Consider the following 23,666-nt stretch of genomic DNA (forward strand, 5'->3'; position numbering starts at 1 on the left):
GTTGTATGCGGCCTTCATGGATCTCAAGAAAGCATACGACAAGGTGGATAGACAAGGATTGTGGAAAGTATTAAGAATAGATGGAGTAGATGGGAAGTTGCTGAAGCTGTGAGGAGTATGTATGAGGGTGCTAAGGCTGCAGTGCGTGTGGACAGTGAACTGAGTGAATTTTTCTATTTGAAGGTTGGATTGAAACAGGGATGTGTCATGTCCCCAAGGATGTTCAATCTGTGTATGGATGAGGTTATAAAAGAGATACAAGGTAGGGCAGTGGATGTTGGAGTGGCCCTAATGAGAAAGGGAAGTGTTTGGAAACTCCCTGTACTGTTGTTTGCAGATGATACTGTGTTGTTAAGTGAAGACAAAGGTGAGCTGCAAGGTTTGGTGGATGAGTTTGGGGTGTATGTAAGAAACGGAATCAAAAGGTGAATGTAGGGATGATAAAGCTATGGTCTTCGAGAGAGGTGGTCAGTAAATGTACAGTGAGGCTGGATGAGGAGGAAATGGAAAATGTGAATGCGTTTAAGTACTTGGGTAGTGTAATGAGTAAGGATGGAAGTTTAGAGGGTGAAGTGCTTGAAAGGGTACAACAAGGAACAAAGGTTGCTGGTTCCTTGAAAGCAGTGATAAGAAACAGGGAAGTGAGCATGGAAGTGAAAGAGTTACTACATGAAAGCTTTGTGATACCAATTCTAACGTAAGAAAGTGAAGCTTGGACCTCGTTGGAGGGACACAAGTCACACGGAGAGACAGACTGACAGATGAGGAAGTGAAGGATCGTTGTGTGTGGATGTGGATGTGATAGGAAGCGTTAGGAGAAATACACCGAGGTGTTTGGGCCATGTGGAGAGGATGGAGAGTGAGAGACTAACGAGGAGAGTGTATGTGAGTGAGGTGGAGGGGGGGAGAGGAAGGGGGAGGCCAAGGATGAGATGGGGGGATGGAGTGGAGAAGTATATGAGAGAGGGGGGTGTGAGCTGAGAGCAGGGCAGTAAAATGGCGGGGGACAGGGCGACATGGAGACGATTTGTTTGTGACCACCCCTTACGGGATTAAGGGGTTTGCCAATAGATAGATAGACAGATAGACAAGGTATCACTGGTTCAAAGACTCATCTCCTCACCACAAAGGCCAACATTGTGCTCAGCAACAGAACAACTGATATAACAGTCTTGTCTCCCTGCCCGCAAGAAGAAACAGACACAAAAGCCTATCTAGGGACGGTGAACACTGTGGTTGTTCTTGCAATTTATCACATTCATCAGCTAAATCTCTCAGAACTATGGGTTGGGTCTGGGGCACGAAAGACATACAGAGAGATCCCAGCCCATCAGATCTGTCAACAGATGGGACCTCAATGCTGTGAAGCACTTCCTTTCTTCCATGCATACACAGGGCGTGATGTAACAGCAATGTTTAGAAATGGCAAAAATATAGTGTGGAATGCGTGAGTTACTTTTCCTGAGGTCACTGACACCTTCATTGCCATCAACAAAGACCCAACCAGCTTTACACTTGTCTCCCCGCACATGCGACGTCTGGAGCGCTTGACTGCGTTGTACAAAAAAAAAACTGTGGTGCAAAATCTGTCAATGAAGTTAGGAAGTTGATGTTCACTCATGGCCTGAAATCTCTTGACTCCATCCCACCAACTCAGCATTCCTTGTTTCAGTATGCAAAATGTGCACTTCTTACTGCAGCATTCATCTGGAGACAGTCCCTCAGCAGAATCTCCAAGATTCCTGACTCAGGCAAATGGGGTTAGTAGCTGAATGACAGAACCAAGGTGTGGGTACCATATTGGACTGATTTGGCAGATTCCAGCCGGGGATGCTCACTGCTTCTCCACTGTGGCTGCCTAGTTGCATGCAAGGGAAACTGCAAGTGTCATCGAGATGGCATTTGATGTGGCCCATCGTGTAAGTGTGAAAGAGGCTGCACAAACAATGATTCGGAGATCTGAGACATTTTGTATAACCAAGTCTGATGTTCTTTTAATGTCTGATTATGCTCTGTCTGCATTCACAGTTTATATATATATATATATATATATATATATATATATATATATATATATATATATATATATATATATATATATATCGCTCTGTGTTTCTGCATTCACAGTTTTTGTATTGATGTTGGATATTATTTGAATAAATCTCTATTATAGTTTTAGTACTCTTGATTACTTACCAAATTTTGCACATTTTCAAGTAAAATGACCTTCAGAAATTACCTTTCACACTGAAATTTTAAAATAACATTTTTATCTAAAATGGATTCCTTGCACCAAAAACATGGGAGTATACAGTATATATTATACAATAATCTAATTCAAACAGGAGCTGAGATATGACATCAACTTTATTCGGTAGTGGCCATATTGGATTTTGCGCAAGCAGGGGTCGACCCCCAACTTGCTTACGATGGTTTTTAGAATCCTTATGCCCAAACCCAACAGCATGCCAAATTGAAAAAAGTTGGAACCAAGTGCACAACTGTTCACAATTATGGCACATTCCCTCCACACTATATCGGTATCATCATCACTATCCTTGTCATTATAACCACTGGCATGGAGTCATTTTCTGTTGATATTTTTTTGCTATCATTAATAATCACAGCCGTCACAAGTGCTGCTTCTTACACCACGAGAGATGAAAACCATAAGGCAATAAAAAAAAAAAAATGTTTTGCCTTGCATTGCCACCAAAAATATTAACATCTCCCATCAGTCTCTTCATCTTCTCAGCTTTTTCGACTACAGTTAAAGCATTGTAAAAAAAGATCAGAAGGAAACTTGGACACTGAGCATATTGCTGTATAAATCACACCTTTCCCTCCATTACTGAAAATCACAGAAGAGGACAAGTACTGTACTGATATTTTCTTGTCTGAAATGTGACGATGAATGGACTCTTCCTGGGTTGGAGAAGGGGTTATTTGTGTTGTTGTTGAAAAATTTAATTAGTATTGCAGTATCATATTATCACCATTATTATTATTATTAGTAGTAGTAGTAGTAGTAGTAGTAGTAGTGTTGTTATTGTTGTTGTTATTAATATTACAGTATTTCTATGGTTATTCTCTGTCCTCATTATTTTACTGTGGCAGTTCTTTCACCTCTGCAATTGTCATTTTCCTTTTACATCGTAATACTCACTACTGTTGTCATCATTATCATCCGTTGTGTTATCATCTACATTATATAACTTCATTACTACATCTCTTGCCATAACCATCATCCTATCATTACCAGTAGCTTTAATCCTTCCATATGGTAGTATTCAGCATCTGTCATTATTATCAACATTAATATGGGCCATAATTTGCGTTTTCACTACAGTCATAATTTCTCATACTTTTATCACACATTAATCCTGTCATTAACATCACAATCATCACCAATTTTGTTAATCAAAATGAACATCACTTCCATTATCATTTATCAAGCCTACCACTCCTCTCCTTATCACTCCATCATCACTGCCATTAATATTATTGTCTATTGTACAGCTGCTTCACAGCAATGTACTACAAACAGACAGAAAGAGGTAGAAAGATGAAAAGATAGGCAGGTAGACAGACAGGTAAATGCGCAGACATATAAACTGAGAGATAAGAAACGCAAAAGCAGAAAGGCTGTTGTACAAAATATGAGACAAAATACACAGAGTGAAGGACAGAATGTAGTGGTTAACAGCAGAAACACAAACACGAAAAGGCAAATCTGAAAACAGATAAAATCTGAATTATGAATATACACAGGCACATAGATAGAAAATGTTTGTGAAAACTAGCAAATGTTGGTTAATGAAAACTGTATTCACAAAACGTTGACAAAGGTGACAGAGTACATCGAGACAGACAGAGGCTACTACTCGCAGCAACACAACAACAAAGAGTTCGTTCAATACTGCTATGGTAAATCTCGAGTCCGCCTTGATATTCTAGCAAACAGACCACTGGTTAAGGAAAAGAATAAACAAAATAACTACCTAACACGACAATACCAACGCTCTGAACATTATGAAATAGATCTTCATTTAAAGCTATTTGTACAAACTACTCGGTAAAACTCTAGTACACTAGACAACACACTATCAAATCCCATCAATAATACATATGACACCGCGAACACTTTATATAATGGATTAAGTACTGATATTTTACTGTCCTGCCTTTCTTAGCTTCACTTAACTCATTCAGGCCGGGGACGTTATTTCTATTTGATCCGGGGACGTTTTATCTATTTGATTCTTGACATCTGCAGACAATTTGTTTGTCAACTTCTTTTATTTGTTTTTCGAGTACTGAGGCTAGATGTAACCACCTCCTACCTACTGAGTGCGCAAGGTTTCCTCAAGGCTGAAAAAATATTATCTGAAGTTAGCAAGAATAAATTAATAAAACACATCATCGGTCAGAAAAAGTTAAACTACAAAATTACATCTATACTGCCGTTATAAGCAAAGTCCACAACTCTCAAACACCAGTGTTACTGAATCCATAATAACTTATCAGCACTAAACCCATTTTAACTAACCTCTACTGATGTCTGACCTATGTGAATATCGGAAGTGACGATGTCCTTCGCGGCCACAAGTTCATCCCTAATCATACTCAGCTTTTTACAAATGTGTCTTGAGTAATGCAGATGGTATTTCCTATGCGTAGGTTTTCGTTTCACTGCAGCCAAAATCCCGTAGCTCAATGGCATTACATACTTTTCTTTGTAGTTCTTCGTGACTACCAACATATTATACCACATGCCTTGTTGCGGTTCGGTATTTCAGATGGGGAGATGGCAATATTAGGACGCAATTCAATTGAACAGAGTAGCTGTAGGCAAGTTGATACATCCTGGTGTTATTAGACTGCTTGATATGTACAGCATAGGCCTGTGCTATAACTGCTTATCAAGAGATGGTGATGTTCTCAGATTGTCAGCTGGTTGAATTCTGCTTGCCTACAACATTTCTTGAGAGTAGACAAGCGATTATAATGGAGTGTATTGTAAAAAACAAATGCATTTTCATGACATGTTGGTGGGCTGATGCAAGAACACTGAAACGTTACAACACAAATCCGAAGAAGAAGAAGAAGGCTTAGTATGAAAGATTATCGCTTGCTCAAGGGTTAATAAGGAAGACAATTATTTACAGCCACAGTCTTCCCCTACAATACTCGTTCAGTAACTGAATTTACATCTCGGCCTCCAACTATACTGTTGAGTGAACGGGAATATAAGTTCAGCAGACATTGTCCAAGAACCTCTCCGACCTTGGGGTTTTGTTAGTAACAAACTAGATAAGCTACCCATGCACCACTAGCTCTCCCATGCAAATCTCCCATATAATCATATCTTTTTTCCTTTTTTTTTTTTTTTTCACTGGGATTCAAACGTACAACAGAAATATCAGGTCAGTACTATGACTAAGCAGCCATACACAGGCTTGGAACTGCTTCGACCGTTGTTTGTTCAAAAACAAAACTGTGATCCTGAGTTCATTTGAGTTATTTTAAGTGTAGACACTTAGATCTGGGCATGAGTAAGGACAAACTACTGACCGTGATTGTACACTGATATAATCCACCCGAATACTGTGGCATCTGAATTACACGCTACAGAACACGTTGTACAAGCAACCGTCATATGATATACATATTCAAGAGCAACTATAACATTATTAGTACAAATCACATCACTGAGCCAAGTACACTTTAGCTCTACATATCTGAATGAAAGCCCACACACACACACACACACACACACACACACATATATATATATATATATATATATATATATATATATAATCAGTACAACAGATGACACCTGAAGGTAGGAAAGCTTTGTTATGTCTTGCTTCCATCATGCGATACTATTGTGAGCTTCACAATGCTGTTGGGACTGGATCAATGTTATTCCTGTTTTTCACCGATTTCCTATATTTGCGTCATTACTAACAGCCCTTTCTGTCCCATTTTATTCTTGTTATAGGTAGCTGATTCAATGCGACTTAGGAGAGACCTTTCATAGAGAAATGAGCATGACACAATCTCCACTGACCACTTCAGTATAATGACATATTTTGTGTTTTGCTCCTGCAACGGCTAGACGATTTAATTAATGGGAATGAGCAAGTACATTATGCTTTATATCTCGCTGTAACAAAATGAGAATAAGGAACAGATTTTTGATCCAGTCTCCTTGTTCTAAACAATTAATAACATAATGAGGTGACTAGTTAGCTCTTTTAAAATCTAATGTATGTGCTTTTCTATTCTTGAGGCATAAGCGTAGAGTTTTGTATATTTTTGTTTATGATGGATCAAAACAGTACTGTTTCATGGGTAAAGCGGGAAATTTTGGAGAAGGTACACAGAAAGAAGATATACTAAGTAACAGTAAAGAGAGTGTGTGTGTTTGGGGCAAATGTACTAGTATAGCATTGGAGTCCTTTCCGAATGCACCTGCTGTTGGGAGAGGAATTAGTTGCACTTTTAAAACAAAAGCAATGAAGTCGTAGACAGGTTCCCAGGTCTGGTCATTCGGAACTGATAACGTTGTCCATCAATGACAATTCCTGATAAAACTAAAACGCGTTAACCCTCTGACTTTCAGTGCTGAATGCGCCCTATATCTTGGCATATGTAGTAATTACGGGTAATGGTCACAGCTACTTATCAATACATGAATTTTGAATGGCAGTGTTCCATTATTGCATAGGTTAGCTTGCCTCATCTGATGACTGCACATCTAGCTGCACAGTCATCCCAGTCAAGATTTCTATCCATAAGGTTCTTTCTCAGGACTCCATCCCAAGGTCTGCCCGTAGGACCTGTGTCTTCAACGTTCACGTCTGTACAGTTTTTCACTCAGTTGGTTTCACACACTACCACCACATGTCAAAACCATCTCAGTCTAGCCATACGTATTCAGCTCATTATCATTCAATAATCAAACAGCTTTAAATTCTGTACATGTCGGTCTGTTTCTCCGTTTGGCATTACACACCCAACACCATACTCATTTCAGTATGCTCAGATCCTTTGAAAGTATTATCTTTTACTGTCCATATTTCACCACCACTGAACACTACTCTTCTCACGCACACAGCATATACTCGTAATTTCCCTTCCCTGTGGAGACAGTCATTTCCCAATCAACAGGGACAGTGCTATGAATTACTAACAACCCTTCAAATCCTGGCAGCCCGAGCTAGCATCTGCACAAACCGCTGCACTAATCACACCATTATAATGGCAAAACTCATCGACGCATTTAGGATTAACAATGCCGCTAGTGCAGAGTCCTCCAACCTTGGCCGGATCACAGGAATTTCCCCTTGCAAGTGGCATATCCATAACTGGTTATATCTTACCATCAACCTTGTATCGGACCGCAAATCTTACGTACATTACTCAACATCATCTAATACCATACAAGTTAAGGTTACTACTAATCCCTTCCCTGCATATGGTACAAGTACTTTGACGACTCACCGTCAATGTGCCTCCGTTCATCCCACTAACCATGAGCTTTTTCTTCCCCATATTCCATGTTCCACAAATGACTAACAGATATTGGGAACTTGTTTAAACCTTCTTCGCCCTTTCAGTTTTTACTTGAACATCCACTTGAACTTGTCAGCACACAGGACTGTCTTTGCTTATGGATTAAAATGCCAAATTACACCAGCACTTCATTTGTCTATACTGGATTAAGTAAATTTTGCTATATCAGATTCGACTACGTTGTATCAACTTCAATAAAATTGCCCTACGAACGGATCATGTTTTAAATGAACTCCATGCTTTACAAGAACTGAACCCCTGGTTAGAGTACGGTACTGTAACAAAAGATGCGGCGATACAGCATTACTGGAGGAAGGAAAAATGCTGCTTCTAAATTCCATTGCATCAGAGAGCAAGTATATACTATATGATAACAACAGCCTGTCCTGTATTATCCTTTGAGAGGTGTAGGGTTCAAGACTACGAGTAGGTTACCGTAGATCAGAATGTTGAAGAGTAGGTGATTGGATTACCCCTGCTGGCATTACAAGACTGAAATATCTCTAACTGCCTCTTTAGACCTTAGGCATACGGGGTATACTCGTACGTCAGTCACTCCAACTGGTGCCTAAAGACACTACACCACCAGGATATACGAAGGATATACGAACAGTAGCCAAATGAGCACTGCCAAGATCAGGCAGTGCAGAAGAACAAGATCATGGAAGACACATTCTCTAGAAAATGACAACTTTGGACTGCATTTTTTTGTGGATTCAAGAGGTCCTCAAGTATCCCTTCCATGATTAAACGTTTTATATGTTCATTTCGGTGATATAGTCACTTTGATCATTATAAAGGCTGCACAAACAACGTACATTTTTTAATATTCATCCCTTGAATCTGATGATAAATTATGTTCTTCTTGTTACCTCCAAAGGATTATCTTAGCTCATGACAAATCATGTGCAGTGACAGGATTAGAAAACTTCCATTAGATCCTTTACACTCCAACTTCTTTCCTCAAGGTGTATAAAATCGTCTGTATGTAGAGAGAATAAAATGAAAAATGAGCCATCGCTCTGAAGGGATTAAAGTGTCGTATGCAAAAAGACACTGGCAAGGAAGGGGTGCTAAGGAACCTCCCAAACCAACAAAAATACAGCCTATTTTCCACATATAACTTCTGACTCGCCTCTTCTCTGAGCAACTCTAATGATTTTACAAACACCGATGAAGGAATCTATACTTCCTGTGCAAAAACTGAAGCTGCAAACATTTAACAGTTATCTGGTGACTGTAACGATATGATGTTATTTGAAGTGACTGGCTTACCTGATTCGTACAAGACTTGAAAGATTCAAGGCAAGGAAGGAGGCATTCTATATAGTAAAGCTCCTTTAAAAAAAAGTATCTGTGAAAGCCTGTGGCCGGATTCATCAACAAACTTACGATCAACTCCTTCCTTTATCTTAGATCTGCTTTGCGGAAATGATATGGAGAATGTACAATAATTCCAAGTCCCTTCTTTCTGCAAAAACAAAACTTAATTAGCAGCGGAAAATTGTCACAGATTTTTTTGGGGGAGGGGGTTAGAACGACATCGGAAAGAAAGAAACTTCTCTTGTATCTTATTGGAAATCGAAATTTATGTTGAATGAGGAAGGTGACTGTAGGTTTGTTTGAGTTCTGGCCTGGAATGCATCATTAAGTACTGAAATGTGTTTGTAACAGCTGATGCTCCAGAGAAGAGACCGTAGGAAAGAAAGGGAATGTGGTTCGGGTAAAGAATTTCATCAGTAACAAGTTCCACAGTGAAACTGGATTTGATCCGAGTTTGGATGCTAGGCCAGGATTAGATCAACACTGAGGAACTTCAGACACTAATTTTGCTACCGATACATTATTTTATCATCGTCACTTGTTCAAGAATTTCATATATAATGGCACAGGAGTATATGTTTAAATTAGTGTTCCGAGATTGTCTTTGCAACAATATGTTAATATACTGCAATATCATAAAAGGAAATGATGTAACATCAACTTCCTACAGTTATTCCAGCCAATCACTTGAAGGTGGGAGGGTGGGGGGAGCATTTTGGCCAGGAAACCTAAAACGTAGTACTGTTGCACATTTCTGGCTGTCCTGCGTATAACTGACGATTGCATTTGTTGATTGTCGACTCCAGTTGGTTAATGATTCCACCTGATTATGACTGAAACTGTTGTTGATTAAACCACTGAAATTCGAAGATGACTTTCCTGTTGTATTGTGATGATTTGTTTTTTCTTCTCAACTACCCAACTTATATTTCTATTACATCATAGCCAAGCTTTAACACTTTTTCTACTTAGAAAGGCCCTATCGTGAAGAAGAGGTCGGAAGCAGTCTCTGTTAACCCTTGCATTACTATGGTGGCTGCTGTAACCCAGCCATTGCCACTGATTCGTTTCTAGGCATAGAATGGTTGTTGGCTCGGTCAGCATTATTCTTAACTGCCTGCATTTTCAACTGGCAGCAAACCCCAGTTGGTTTAGGGTCAGGAAGAGACTCCAGTCGACAGTAGCTGTATGTGGATGTGTGTCTTCGCCGACTTCAGTCCAAGCAACCGGCTGGAAGAGTGACTTGCTAATTGCCTGTCGAAAAAATGAAAATATTACTATGTAGTTAAATTGTAATAAATTCACCATCTATTTATCATTCAGAGTTAATCGTTAGTTACTCAGTAGTCAGTTGATCAAACCGTCATTCTGTCTATGTATCAATGTATCCACAGAACGAATCCAATCAGGGGTACTGCACGCCGTTCCGTGATTCAGATCTGAACCGTCACTCTATTGCTCTTGTCGGGTTCTTTCGTCACTGTACTCTCCCCCACCACCATAGATCGATGCACTAATTAACTAATGCATCCATACAGTGTGTTATTCTCACACCTTCCCAATCTTATCCACTTTTGCTTAGAAGTCCTTCGGCAGGTAGCGAGGCGAACCCCGCGGGCAATGCCACAAGGGGGACATTAACAGTCCTGCCTAGCTGAAACATCTGGGGTGACAACCAATTGACAGGGTCTTGGCAGACTTTCATGAATCATTGCTCACTAGGGTTAGGTGCTGGGTCCTCATAGGCGTGGTACCGACTGGTCTAGCGTGACTGAAAGAACATACAAGAACAACAGACTCGCCTGTCCATTGCATCGTGTCCATATGTGCTGACATCTACAAAAACACGTTTGCTTACGACAAGAAAATACAATCTGAAAACGAATATTCAAGAGACTGGACTATGACAATAACAAGAATGGATGATACCACGATCATGCTTTACAGTCATCCCGTTCTGACGTCGTCTGACATAACTGTAACAATTCAAACCGAATCTTGTAGTGCCTGCCAACTCATTAAAACGTCTCCGTGCAGGATGGTTTCTCCCTGCTACTCATTCACCACCAGGAGAAAGGATTGGTGATTCTCCAGGATCAAGTACAAGCCCGGCCATCCCACTCACCAACAACGTAGCCAGCTCCTTTAGTGCTGAGTCCCTCTCCCTCTATCTCCCTCTGACCTTGCCACCCAACCGCACTAACCACACACTCGAAATTCATCACAGCTTACACTGCAGGCTTTAACTTCAATGTTGAGTTAGCAGAAGCCTCACAGAGGAAGCACCCACTGTGGGACTTAACTTATGCATCTCCGAACCTGCACTTGAGGCTGGATATTATATCATCATATCTAAAGAAGAGGTCACAGCAAACCAATTTGACTATTCAAAGATAAATGGGAAAACTGTATTTCTAGTAAAAGTCGATCTCTCTGACAAAACCACAGCCTGGTGGTGTATAACTTCCTCAAAAACCTCGACACTGCAACTACTTGACCATCTACAAGTGACTGAGGTCAAAGGGCTGTTCAGAGGATCTGGAGGCTGTAAAACTCTCTTAATAAGCCCTTATGAATTAGAATGGAACACACCCTCCCAACAAAACCTTGATATCTGAGCAGGTACCTGGGCAGTGAGAACTTACATACCAGCTTAACCTAGATGTTAGAAGTGTCAGTAGTGCGGCCTAGGCAAGGTTCAGTGCACCAACAGCACCATGTGTAGAGTATGCAGCAGTGCATATGATGCAGTGGTAGACATGGAAAGATTAAAGAAAATGAGTGGAAACCGGTCTCTAAAAACACCGAAATGAACCAGAAATCAACACGTATGGAAACTAAGTTGCAACATAGCTCGACGACTCATCAGGCGTAAACACAAGACCATTAAACAACTTCATTTTGTACCTACACCACAACGTCCCTCACCCTAGTCTTTAATCTCATAAAACCCACCACATAGAGAAATCATTCCTATCAAACAAAACCGCTTTAATTAAGACAAGACAGCCACTGTCAACTGTCAGCCAGCACTGACTCCAGTCACCCTAACTGACGTTTTCACAACGATCGTGATGATGATTTAATGATGGGGTCTTGCAGAGGATTCATTTGAGGAGGAAGTGAAGTTTGTACCGGATGCTGTGCACTTAGTACTGCAAAGATATGAACCACAATAACACCGAACGGCTTCCCAAAGACAGAAGTCAATGCGGACATGTGCAAAAATGGTCAACAGTGTAACACAAATCCAGACGTATGCAACCACAGTAGACTCCTCGGCACAAATCCAGGCACCTAGTACTTGCAGTGAAGAACAAACACGTAAAGCAATATCTAATACACACACACACACACACACACACACACACACAAAAATCACAGCACACAAAACCTAATCCACAATACACAACACCTAACCCATAAGAATACACGGCAGTTAAAACAAAACCTGCATCATTAAAAAAACCTTAACACCTAAACAAAATCCAGAGCAACATCTAAAACACTCAAAACAACATTCGCAGCACCTAAAACAACATCCACAGCACCCAAAGCAGCATCCATCACCACAACACTCTACCGTAACCAACCCTGACAATAACACTATCCAAAACAGATGATGCCAGGCACAACAAACCTCACCCAACAGCAGTTATTTTATGTTGTTGAATATTGAATCAACTGCAATTTAGTGTCTAAACATTTAAAGCCTAAGGAAATAGAACAAATGTTTTCAAGTTAAGCCCCCTGGAAAACCATGATCTTGTGTTTGACCTTTCAAGGTCGCTCAAGGTCAAAGGTTTCGGTGCCATATGAAAGCCCACATGATACTTCCTATACCTTGATAATAGCAGATATCTCTCTCCGTGACCTTGAGTTTGATCTTTCAGGGTCACTTTACAGTCAAAGGTCATGGTATCAATTAAAAACCCACATGGGATTTCCTATATGCTGATAACAGTCTCTATCTATCTATTGCCAGACGCCTCAATCCCGTACGGGGTGGCCACAAACAAATCGCCTCCACGTCGCCCTGTCCCCCGCCATTTCACTGCCCTGTTCCCAACTCAGACACCCCTCTCTCATATACCTCTCCACTCCATCCCTCCATCTCATCCTCGGCCTTCCCCTCCCTCTTCCCCCCTCCACCTCACTCACATACACTCTCCTCATCAGTCTCTCACCCTCCATCCTCTACACATGGCCAAACCACCTCAGCGTGTTCCTCCTAACACTTCCTATCACATCCACATCCACACCACAACGTTCCTTTATATCCTCATTTGTCAGCCTGTCTCACCATGTGACTCCAGAGGCTCCTCTTAAATAATTCATTTCCACTGCTCTCACTCTTGACTTGTGTCCTTCCAACAACATCCAAGCTTCACTTCCATACGTTAGGGTTGGTATCACAATACTGTCATGTAGTAACTTTTTCACTTCCATGCTCACTTCCCAGTTTCTTATCACTGCTTTCAAGGAACCAGCAACCTTTCTTCGTTGTTGTACCCTTTCAAGCACTTCACCTTCCAAACTTCCATCCTTACTCATCACACTCCCCAAGTACTTAAACGTACTCACATTTTCCATTTCCTCACCATCCAACCTCACTATACATTCACTGACTTCACCTCACTCAAAGACCATCACTTTACTCTTCCCTACATTCACCTTTATATAACGTTTCTTACACACTCTCCCAAACTCATCCACCAAGCCTTGCAGCTCTCCTTTGTCTTCAGACAACATAGTATCATCTGCAAAGAACAGTACAGGGAGTTTCCAAACACTACCCTCTCTCTCCAGGTCCACTCCAACATCCACTACCCTACCTTGTACCTCTTTTATTACCTCATCCATGTACAGATTGAACAACCATGGAGACATAGCACATCCCTGTTTCAACCCAACCTTCAAAGAGAAAAATTCACTCAGTTCACCATCCACACGCACTGCAGCCTTAGCACCCTCATACATACTCTTCACAGCATTCAACAACTTCCCATCTACTCCATATATTCCGAATACTTTCCATAATCCTTGTCTACCCACCCTGTCATATGCTTTCTCCAAATCCATGAAAGAGGCATACAACTTCTTTCCCTTCTCTAGAAACTTTTCCACTAAAGATCTAAGAATGAATATCTGATCTACACAACCTCTTCCCTTCCTAAAGCCTTCCTTTTCTTCTCCAACTAATTCCTCTGTTATTTCCCTAACTCTGTCAATAAGTATCCTACCATACACTTTTTCTATTACACTAAGAAGACAAATGCCCCTATGATTACCACACACTACTTTTTCCCCTGTTTCCTTTGTACAAAGGAGTAATTATACCTGACTTCCAATCCTCCGGGACTCTACCTTCCTCCCAGGCCAATCTGCACATCTTCCACATCCATTCTACTACTCTCTCTCCCCCATGCTTCAGCATTTCATCACACACTCCATCAATTCCTGGGGCTTTCCCCAATTTGACTTTCTTCATTGCTTCCACAACTTCTATCCCGCTGATTTCTTCCTGTCTTCTCACCTCCCTCCTTCTCCCAGCCATTCCCTAGCCACTTATATTCGCATTACTTCCATCCTCTATGTTCAACAATTCCTTAAAGTGTTCTCTCCATCTGCTCACTTTTTCTCCCTTCTCCACTAGTAATCTACCATTTTTATCTTTCACTTCCCTGCTAACTTCACTGCCACCCTGTCTTATCTCTTCACCTCTTTCCAGAACATTTTCTTACAGTCCCTCCACTTTACACTCAAATTCCTTCCAAATTCCTCATCCACTCTCTTCTTACTCTCTCTAACTAATCTCTTGACTTCTCTTCCTTTCTACATATAACTCTCTTCTGCTCCTCAACTTCTTCCACGCCACTATATCTCATCCATTCATTGTATGCTTACTTCTTTTGTGCCACAGCCTGTCTCATCTCTTCATTCCACCACGCTGTTCCTTGCACCCCCTCGGTCTTCTCTTCACCCCACACACCACCTCACATGCTGCACATATTTCTTCTGTGAATGTGCTGCATCTCCCATCTGCTCCAATTCATATTTACCCAATTGTTCCTCCACTTCTCTCTTATATTCTGCCTTTTTCTCATCCTCTTGTAAACTTTCCACTTTCCTTGCAACTACTCCTTCCTCCCGTCCTTCCCTTCTTCCATTTCTCCATCTTACTTGGATCTTGATTCTGGCCACCATCAAGTAGTGGTCAGAAAATCCACTCCCCCAACCTCTATAAACTCTTGCATCCATTACACATCTTCGCATCCTTTCATCCACACACACATAATCAATCATTGCCTTCCTTTCATTCAGTTGACCACCCACCCTTCTCATCACTCGCCATGTATATCTGTGGATCATTTTATGCCTGAAGAGGGTATTGGCTATCACCAACCCCCTCCCGGCACAAATGTCCACTAAAGCACTGCCATTCTCATCTATCTCAGCAAGCACACCTCACTCACCAACTATTCCATCCACCTTCACATTCCCAACTTTACCATTCATATCACCAATCAAAAACACTCTCTCATTCCTTCCAAACTTTTCCATGCACACTTCTACATTTGTCCAGAACTCTTCTCTCACTCTGCTTGCACGATCTTGCATTGGCGCATACACGCACACAATTGACCACATTTGTATTCCAACTTTCAATCTTACCCACACAATCCTTGACCCAACTGATCCATACTTTCTTATGTTCTTCTTCCATCTTTTACTCACAACAATAAACGCTCCTTCTTTTGCCCTCTCATTCTCACTTACTCCTGCACATATACCCCATCCAAACTCCCATTCTCTCAGTGTCGCCTCTCCATTTAGTTTCAGTTAATCCTCATGCATCCATTCTTACACCCTCAAGCACCTGGATAATCTTTCATTCACCTCATCATTCGTACCCCTTACATTCCACATCGCGATCCGTACCACGTCCTTTGTCCGGTCCTTGGTCATCTTTTGGTCAGTCCTTGTCCAAGGCTTCTTGTTCGTCTTTTTAGTTAGCTTTTTAGTTAGGTGATAATAATAAATATCTCTATTTTCAACCAGTTTCGAATTATAGCCCCCTGAATATCCGTGACCTTGAGTTTGACCTTTAAGGTCACTCAAGGTCAAAGGTCTTGGTGACAAATGAAACTCATATTCTGAGTTCCTGTATGCTCATAACAATAATTTTCTCTATCTTCAACCAGTTTCAAGTTATAGCCCTCTGAAAATCTGTGACCTTGATTTTAACCTTTCAGGGTGGCTTGATTACCTCCAAAATTTAATCAATTCCTTTTGGGACCCATGCCCACGTATCCTGAAAGTTTCACGTAATTTCATCAGCCGATTTTTCCGTAATGTTGCTAACAAAGTAACAAGCTCGACCAAAAACAATACCTTGCTGGACTCCATCCGGGCGAGATAACAACACTCACAAAAACACCCAAAACAGCAGCTACACATAAATAAAAGATGAAGTCGATTGAATTAATCTTTTTGTTGAAACCTCCACCTCTAAATGGATTTGAAACCTCGCTCATCTCCATATTTCAAACCAAATCCACTCACCACAGTCATCAGCCAGGTAACCAGATGATATCCCCTGAAGCTTTCAGCTGTACAAGCACAAGTGCTAAGACTGAAAACGACACCAAAGATGCGGTCAGAACATGACTAAACAAACTGCCAACAACTGATGACTATACAGCAAACTAACAAACGAAGCAACACAGACAATAAACTTTCCAGACACTTCGTATCATGCAGCGGAACTATAGATTGTTTGGCAGCTAAGAAGCCATTCTACAAGCTACCACAGGACTGAAGAAACTGGATGTGCTCCTGCTGCATGAGATCAGCATAATAGAAATCTCACGATTCCCTGGTTATGTGGTACATGATCCGCTACCAGTTCAACGTACTGTGGCTGCGGTTGCATGACCATCAAGAATCTCAACAGCCAGATAATCAATAACTCTTTTAGCAGTGGGCACCAAAATAATTACACTGTACACAATTATTCACTGGAAGCAATACAATGTCACTATATAGTATACTAGCAGGGGTACCCAGCGTTGCCAGGCCAAAAAGGCGCACACTATCGCTATTTGTTCTAGTTCAATCTTTCTTTCTACTCCAGAAAGACCATGTATGAAAAGGGATTATAAGAGGTTCAGGAACTTTCTATTTCAGCTTTCACAGACTAACGCACAGTATCCGTGTGCCTTGTTTTCTGTTACCAAGACCATCAAATGACCTCCGACCAGTCACCTCTCTCGGAGGTCAACCTCACATAGCCTATGTCCTAACTGGAGGTCATGTGAGTCTCCATGCCAAAAATTAGGCTGCTGGGTCCAGTCATTCGAGCGTGTATTACCGGTGACCTCAAATGACCTCCAACTGGTGACCTCAAATTACCTTGGAGATCAACCTTATATAGCCTATGTCCAAACTGCAGGTCATGTGAGTTTCCATGCAAAAAATTGGGCTGCAGGGGTACACAGCATTGACCCGGCCAAAAAGCAAACACTACTGATGACCTTGAATGACCCAGATCTGAATTTTGACCCCCTAAAACCATCCTTGGATCACCCTGATTCAGAATATTTATAGGTCTGGGAGTCTCTGGCCCATGGTTTGGGCATTATTGAAGGACAGACAAACAAACAAACAAACAAATGCAGCTCTTTCATATATATATATATATATATATATATATATATATATAGATATAGATAGATAGATAGATACAAACCTAATGCCAAAGCTCTTGATTTGGTTGAACTGCTCACAATGGCGGAGGAAGAGGACATGATTGAATGTGCCTTCATTGCTCACCACCCCACCCTGCTACAATCAACCCACCCAACCAACTTCACAGAACGAAATACTGCAGAGGTTCATACCAAGGAATTAGACTACTTTATAACATGAAGCTTCCAAAGCACGCCCATGGTGGTCGCCTTGACCTAAGTTTTGCCTCTACAGCCGTGGTTGGTCATTTCACTTTGGGCATTAACTCTAGTCTAGAAGTCTAGGTTGAAGCAATGTGAGCACTCAGCTGAACCATGTCCATACTGTAACACTCCAGCTACAGGTCTGAACGACTGACTGCTCACCTGTCCCCTCCCTCATTATCTTCTTTCACTTGGGACCCAGCACAACTGAGGTCAGCACCATACTACGACTATTACATGGCTAGACCACATTCATGAAAAGCTCTTTACCCATCACCAAGCTAAATCATAATCCACACCCACCATACTTAACATTTCAACAAAGCACGATTTATATCAGTCAACAAACTATCTTTACTCGCTTTCGGCGGCCTCCACTCGACGTCAAGCAACAAATCAACATACAGAAACTGGATCATTGTAATATAGATTATACAATATCATTATACCAGGCAATTTTGGGAGTATACGGAGGGAGGAAGGAAAGTGAGTGATAATACAAGAAACACGTCACTCTTCTCACTTGTGTCATGCTGGTAATTTCAACATCCGACCAAGAACGAATCCATCCCCTCCACTCTAAACAAAAGACCAGAAATGAGTCATAACTCGGGAACCGGTGGCCCGATTGGCCTGGAAATCGTTTTATTCAAGTTAGAGCATTTTTAAGATACCTTGCTCTAACAAAAATTTGCACTACATGCGCCGTTTTTTGCTGTGTTTTGGTAACAAACCAACCAACAAGCATACAGAAACTGGATCATTATAATATACTGTAAATGTCACAACCATCCAGAATCTAAACTTAAAATTGCTTGTATATTATACCCAAGCATAACAACTCTGCTATAGCATGAAAGACACTATTATTATTACCATATTATTATTATTATTATTATTATTATTATTATTATTATTACTGGTTTCAGTTATAGTAACACTAGCACTAATATCAGCAATATCAATATTATTTCTCACCAATTTACATTCCTTTATCACAGTGCTACTCATGCATACTAAGTCTGCATTTCCCATACTGAAACTTACCATTACACAATGACATCCACATGCACTAGAAATAAACATTTTTCCTTTATACCCACTCTCTCTCTATATTACAATAATGAACACAATTTATGTCTTCATAGTTGTAACTAATTATATACTGTGCATAATCTTTCATTATTACACAAGAGTTTTTTCTATCTTCTATTCAAGTTGTACGAAAGTACAAATTTGGGAAACTATATTTTACATAATTTCGCTAAATTTGTTATAAACTAGCACTTGTTTTCTCTGGTTATTTTTATATTCATGCACTATGTATTTATAAGTCTAATATTAAGTTGGCATAGCTAGACATAGAGGCATTAGACCAGTGTGACACATCATACCATGCCATAATCGGTGCGTCGACTCCGTCTGTATGCACTATTAATGTATACTTCGACACCATCCATGTGTCCAGCGGCACACTGTGATGCCGGTAGCCAATAAAGCAACAAAACTTTTAAAATATCTGCCTGTCAGTCCGTCTGCCTGTCTATCTATCTGTTTATATATATATATATATATATATATATATATATATATATATATATATATATATATATATATATATATATATATATATATATATAGATTGATAGATAGATAGATAGATATGTGTATAGGTATATACAGGGTGTTCCAGAAATATGTGCCGAAAATCAGAGGATGTATTCCTGACACATAATTGAATGTAAATTACTAAATGACCATATTGGCAATTCTCAATAGTTTTCGAGTTACAGCACCTCAGAGGTCTGCCAGAAATGTGTTTAAATCCAGGGATTGTACAAAATGTCTGAGACAGATGTGAAATTACTTAACGACCATAAAGTAATACGGCACACAGCAAAGTTGACAAGTTTGTCAGGAATGTGCCGAAAGCTGTAGAATGTACAGTATGTGATAGCCTGTACATAAGTTAGTAATAAGAATGGTAATGATACGTTCGTGTGTGCAGTATCAGATAGTTATCACCCTTTACGTGGTAACATGCCATAAACGACAAAGGTGTTGTTGGGTGGTTGAGTGGGGATGGTGTATGAGGAAGGAAGGGTGGGGGTGGCGAACCAGCAAGGTGATGTCGAGGGGTAGTGGAAGGACGGGTATTCACTCACCCAGCAACACCCGTCTACCAGAGATCGAGAGCTGAACGTGTGGATCAATCAGTTTTAGAGAACCACGTGCAAGCAGACATGGAGCAATACTGCAATGGTGACTATGCAGATATGCACCTGACATTGGGTGAAGCTAGGGGTAATGCTGCGGCAGCAGTAGGGCTGTACAGGGAACGTTATCCGAACCGCAGAGTGCCACACTGGCGAACATTTCTCGCAGTTGATCGTCGTATACGTGAGACTGGTACCGTTCGTCAACGTGCAATTCCGGGTGACAGAGGACGACCACGGGACATTCACATGAACAACATGGAGGATCGGATACTACAAATGATTGAGGATGATCCTGAAATAAGTACTCGACAGATTGCTCTTGCTCTGCAGCTGCCAGTGGTGACAGTGTGGCGGACTCTACATCAACATCATCTACATCCATACCACCATCAGAAAGTACAAGTTTTAACTGATGTGGACTATCTTCCAAGGATGCAGTTTTGCCAGTGACTGTTAAGGAGGCATGCTGAAAACTGTCAATTTCCAGCACTTGTGCTATTTACTGATGAGGCAACATTCGGGAGAGATGGCACCATTAATTTACATAACCGGCATACTTGGTCTGGTGACAACCCATATGTAATGGCTCGACGAGGTCATCAGGTACGATTTACAATCAATGTATGGACAGGCATCATTGGTGACTATCTGATTGGTCCATACTTTCTACCCCAGCGGCTGAATGGTGCAACATACAGACGTTTTCTTGAGGACACACTACCACTGCTGCTGGAGGATGTGCCCATTGGAATACGGAGAAGGATGTGGTTTCAGCATGATGGTGCTCCGGCCCATTATTGGCATATTACAAGGGATTACTTAAATGATGTGTTTCCTGGATGATGGATTGGGTGAGGCGGCCCAGTGTCATGGCCACCTCGGTCTCCTGACATCACTCCCCTGGACTTCTACCTGTGGGGACACATTAAAAGCGAAGTGTACGCTACAGACGTTCCAAACCGTGAGGAATTGTGGCGCCGTGTGGAGGACAGCCTGGCACGTGTACGAAACAATCCTGGGGTCTTCGAACGTGTGCATCAGTCACTTCTGCGACGGGCTGCAGCGTGCATCGAGCAAGGAGGGCGGAATTTTGAACATTTACTGTAAATGTTATTGTCATACTGGAAATACTGTTTTATTTTGTTAATACATCACGTTGTCCTTGGTAAATGTTTCATTTACGAGCAATTCCCGGAGTCAAAAACATTCAAGCAGACCTGTTAGGTGCTGTAACTCGAAAACTACTGAAATTTGCTAATATGGTCATTTAGTAATTTACATTCAATTATGTGTCAGGAATACATCCCCTGATTTTCGGCACATATTTCTGGAACACCCTGTATATATATATATACCAAAATCTTCACATATCCCGCGACTGCTTATTACTAAAACTGCATTTCCTGTCAATATAGAGGTACATAATTATAGATAATGTGTTATTTTTATTAAATTTTTCATTGATAATGAACGTATGATATTTTGTCGGTATCAAATGATAGAATACTAAGTATCGTCACCATCATCAGAAGCTTTCTGACCCATTTTCATAATTAAAGTGGAGTGAGATACAACTTAGAAGCAAGACAACCGAAAGTACGAAAAAGACAGAACTTATCAGCAACGCGCTCCTTGACATGGGCCATACAGTTACAGTATACACAGATCATTCTTGACCGAGTCCTGGCTCCGCCTCCAGAGAATAACTATCTGCGCACATTTTCGTATTTTTGATGTGATACGCTTCACATGCTCGTGGGGGAGAGGGTCATTCCGTTCACCGCCCTAGGTGAAAATGAAAAAGGGATTGCCAGTCCATTGAACGTGCTTCTCCATACATACTTCATTCAACCATTTCGATACTTCGTCAAATCACTAGCCTCACCAACTTTTATTCTTCGGTTGCTCGCACACATATTTGCCAAATCAACCATCTTCTTGCCCTACTACGCTTCATCACATCTTCCCTTATGATCATACCGTCAGAACGAACTGTCTCTGATATCAACAAACTTCCTTCATTTACATCTTTCGTGCATCACTATGTTTTTTACCCCATCCTTTTTACGTATATACAAACATTGCTCAATATTCCCATTTCAACCGCCCTTTCTCTTGACTTTTAGCAATATGACACATTAAAGTCTCACCCATACGTTAACGTGGGTGCTAATAAATTCTCATCCTTTCGTTATATTCAGTATCTTCTCATATATCAAGACCTTCATACCAATGGCCAATTTTCTTCCTTTAGTCACTTCTCTCTTCACTTTCCTTACACGTTAACGTCTCCATTTCCATGACTTCACCTATATAGGGCACTTAATACAGAAGATCAAGTCTCTTCTTCCCTCGTCACCAGCACGTCAAACTATCAACTACACCTTTTTCACTCAACAACCATCACATTACAGTACTTTTACGAATTTTTTCAACTCACGACGTTCACAGGCATCCACAAAACACTGGCCTGTCTCCATCCTATTTTCCAAATTCAGGTTACTCTCCACTTGACGAAATCAGAGGAGTGTATTGGTATCACTGGATTCAACAACAATGGGTGACGCAGCGACTTCATTTTTGGAGCAAATCTCAGAAAGTATTAAGTATAGAGTCATGAAATTTCACATAGTTATGTCTTATAGGAAAAATTCTGTCAAGTTAAAAAAAAAAAAAAAATGATTTCAATGCGACCTGCGCAGGGAATCTGAAGCCAGAACCAGAAAGTGTTCACTATAGAATGATGAAATTTTACTTAGTTACGTGTCTTTTAGTGAAATGGTGCATTTTGATAGGTAGAATGCTGTCTTTAGTTATTTTTTTAATGAAAAAACAAAAAAAAATCTCAAAGATTTTAATACGACCTGCTGTCTCCTGTTATACAGGAGGGAGGGGGGGGGTGAGGGCCGTTATGCGCTTGGTTAGGTGTGCAGGAAGGTGGGGAGTATGTGCTTGGCTAGAAGGAGGGTTGCAACAGCATAGCGTTGCTTATGTTTTGTGGAAATTTTAAATACTGACCACTTTGTTACACTTTAACATAATTTTTTTGTTGATCAAGTGAAGGCGTCGACGGGGTGGAACGTTGAATCGTGCCTGAAGCCCAAAGGGAAGGCACTATATTATTATTAAATATCAGCAATTTTCCCTTTGGCCTTCGGGCACGATTCAGCGTTCTACCCAGTGGACGTCTTCACTTAATACATTTACTTCACCAACACCTGATGCCTTCCGATTTTCAACCATTTCCTAGCATTCTTCATTTTGCCACTGTCACATTTTCCAGCACCATATTTCTACTCTGCACACAACCAAACCCAGTCACGTTTATTACCGCTCTGCTCTCACCATTTCCATGCATCAGTTTATCAAAATATCTTCCCAAATGCTCCATACTTCACTTCCATTTGTTATTATTTTCTAATTTCATCTCTGCTTTTCATGCATTTTCCACCCCCACTTCAACATATGTGCACCTTTTTCGAAATAGTTTCCTCTTCAGAATAGTTTACGTTCATTTTTCTTCCAGTATAATAATTTACTTCCCTCCTCTTGTGTTTACTATTCTCTTCCTTTATTTATCCCATTT

At 40.7% G+C, this 23,666-nt stretch overlaps 1 protein-coding gene across 1 annotated transcript in view; it reads right to left on the reverse strand.

The window, feature by feature from the left end:
• Positions 1–10,061: 10,061 nt before the first annotated feature.
• LOC145395955 (glutamate-gated chloride channel-like) overlaps positions 10,062–23,666 on the reverse strand; it is a 287,229-nt gene continuing 273,624 nt past the window's right edge. Inside the window, exon 10 of the mRNA XM_080269468.1 lies at positions 10,062–10,161. The gene's annotated coding sequence lies outside the window, so the exon portion shown is untranslated. The remainder of the gene's footprint in view (positions 10,162–23,666) is intronic.

The sequence above is a fragment of the Coenobita brevimanus genome, chromosome 4 (assembly GCF_032717465.1).
Source record: "Coenobita brevimanus isolate Jiangsu-jjx chromosome 4, ASM3271746v2, whole genome shotgun sequence".
Lineage (NCBI taxonomy): Eukaryota > Metazoa > Arthropoda > Malacostraca > Decapoda > Coenobitidae > Coenobita > Coenobita brevimanus.